The sequence below is a fragment of the Trichechus manatus genome, unplaced genomic scaffold, assembly GCF_000243295.1.
Source record: "Trichechus manatus latirostris isolate Lorelei unplaced genomic scaffold, TriManLat1.0 scaffold00064, whole genome shotgun sequence".
NCBI classification, from domain to species: domain Eukaryota; kingdom Metazoa; phylum Chordata; class Mammalia; order Sirenia; family Trichechidae; genus Trichechus; species Trichechus manatus.
In genome coordinates, this window is record NW_004444000.1 from 5,714,064 (window position 1) to 5,716,838 (window position 2,775).

A 2,775-nucleotide genomic window follows, 5' to 3' on the forward strand; every position below is an offset into this window, starting at 1 on the left:
TTTCTTCCATGATCTTTATAGTTTTCAATTTTATATTTAGGTCTTTGATCCATTTTGAGTTAGTTTTGTGCATGGTGTAAGGTATGGGTCTTCTTTCAGTTTTTTGCAGATGGATATCCAGTGATGCCAGCACCATTTGTTAAAGAGACTGTCTTGTCCCCAATTAATGGACTTTGGGCTTTTGCCAAATATTAGCTCCTCATAGGTGGATGAATTTATGTCTGGATTCTCAATTCTGTTCCGTTGGTCTATGTATCTGTTGTTGTACCAGTACCAGGCTGTTTTGACTACCATGGCAGTATAATAGGTTCTAAAATCAGATGGTATGAGACCTTCTACTTTGTTCGTCTTCTTGAGTAATGCTTTACTTATTTGTGACCTCTTCCTTTTCCATATGAAGTTGGTGATTTGTTTCTCCATCTCATTAAAAAATGCCATTGGAATTTGGATCAGGATTGCATTGTATCTGTAGATCACTTTGGGCAGAATTGACATTTTCACAATGTTGAGTCTTCCTATCCATGAGCAAGGTACGTTTTTCCACTTATGTAGGTCTCTTTTGTTTTCTTGTGGTAGTATCGTAGTTTTCATTGTATAGGTCTTTTACCTCTCTGGTTAGATTTATTCCTAAGTATTTTATCTTCATGGGGACTATTATAAATGGTACTGATTAAGTGATTTCCTCTTCGAAGTTCTCTTTGTTGGTGTAGAGGAATCCAACCAATTTATGTATGTTTATCTTGTATCTTGATACTTTGCTGAAATCTTCTATTAGTTCCAGTAGTTTTCTTGTGGATTCTTTGGGGTTTTCTGGGTATAAGATCATATCATCTACAAATAGAGATACTTTGACTTCTTCCCTACCAATCTGGATGCCCTTTATTTCTTTTTCTAGCCTAATTGCTCTGGCTAGGACCTCCAGCACAATGTTGAATAAGAGTGGTGATAAAAGGAATCCTTGTCTGGTTCCCGTTCTCAGGGCGAATGCTTTCAAATTCTCTCCATTTAGGAAGATGTTGGCTGTTGGCTTTGTATAAATGCCCTTAATTATGCTGAGAAATTCCCCTTCTATTCCTATTTTGTTGAGAGTTTTTATCATGAATGGGTGTTGGACTTTGTCAAATGCGTTTTCTGCATCAATTGATAAGAACAAGTGGTTCTTGTCTTTTGTTTTATTTATGTGATGGATTACATTGATTGTTTTTCTAATGTTGAACCATCCCTGCATCCCTGGTATAAATCCCACTTGATGATGGTGAATTATTTTTTGATATGTTGCTGAATTCTGTTGGCTAGGATTTTGTTGAGGACTTTTGCATCAATGTTCATGAGGGATTTTTGCATCAATTTTGTTTTTTTGTGGTGTCTTTACCTGGTTTGGGTATCAGGGTTATGCTGGCCTCATAGAATGAGTTTGGAGTATTCCATCCTTTTCTATGCTCTGAAATACTTTTAGTAGTAGTGTTGTTAACTCTTATTTGAAAGTTTGGTAGACTTCTCCAGTGAAGCCGTCTGGACCAAGCCTTTCTTTGGTTGGGAGTTTTTAAATTACCTTTTCAGTCTCTTCTTTTGTTATGGGTTTATTTAGCTGTTCTCCCTCTGTTTGTGTTAATTTAGGTAGGTAGTGAGTTTCTAGAAATTTGTCCATTTCCTCTAGGTTTTCAAATTTGTTGCAGTACAATTTTTCATAGTATTCTCTTATGATTCTTTCAATTTCAGTTGGGTCTGTTGTGTTATAACCCATATCCTTTCTCATACAGATTATTTGCTTCCTCCCCAGTTTTTCTTTTGTCACTTTGGCCAGTGATTTATCAATTTTGTTGATCTTTTCAGAGAATCAGCTTTTGGTCTTGTTAACTCTTTCAATTGTTTTTCTATTCTCTATTTCATTTAGTTCTGCTCTAATTCTTATTATTGCCTTTCTTCTGGCCCCTGAGGGCTTCCTTTGATGCTGTTTTTCTACTTGCTCCAGTTGTAGGGTTAATGTTTTGATTTTGGCCCTTTCTTCTTTTTGGATGTGTGTATTTATTGCTATAAACTGACCTCTGAGCACTGCTTTTGCTGTGTCCCAAAGGTTCTGGTAGAATGTGTTTTCATTCTCATTTGATTCTATGAATTTCTTTATTCCATCTTTAATTTCTTTTATTATCCAGTAGTTTTTGAGCAAAGTGTTGTTCAGTTTCCATGTTTTTTATTTTTTTTCCTTGCTTTTTCTGTTATTGATTTCTACTTTTATGGCTTTATGGTCAGAAAAGATGCTTTGTAATATTTCGATGATTTGGATTCTGTTAAAGCTTGCTTTATGGCCTAATATGTGGTCTATTCTGGAGAATGTTCCATGTAAGTTGGAAAAGAAAGTATACTTGGCTGCTGTTGGGTGAAGTGTTCCATACATGTCTACGAGATCAAATTGATTGATTTTAGCATTTAGATCTTCTGTGTCCTTACTGAACTTTTTTCTGGATGTTCTGTCCTTCACCGAAAGTGGTGTGTTGAAATTTCCTACTACTGTTGTGGAGCTGTCTATCTTTCTTTTTAATGCTGTTAGAGTTTGTTTTATGTATTTTGGAGCCCTGTCCTTGGGTGCGTATTTATTATAGTTATGTCCTCCTGGTTTATTGACCCTGTAATCATTATCTAGTATCCTTCCTTATCCTTTGTGGTGGATTTTACTTTAAAGTCTATTTTGTCAGAGATGAATATTGCCACTCTTGTTCTTTTTTGATTGTTGTTTGCTTGATATATTTTTTTACATGCTTTGAGTTTAGTTTGTTT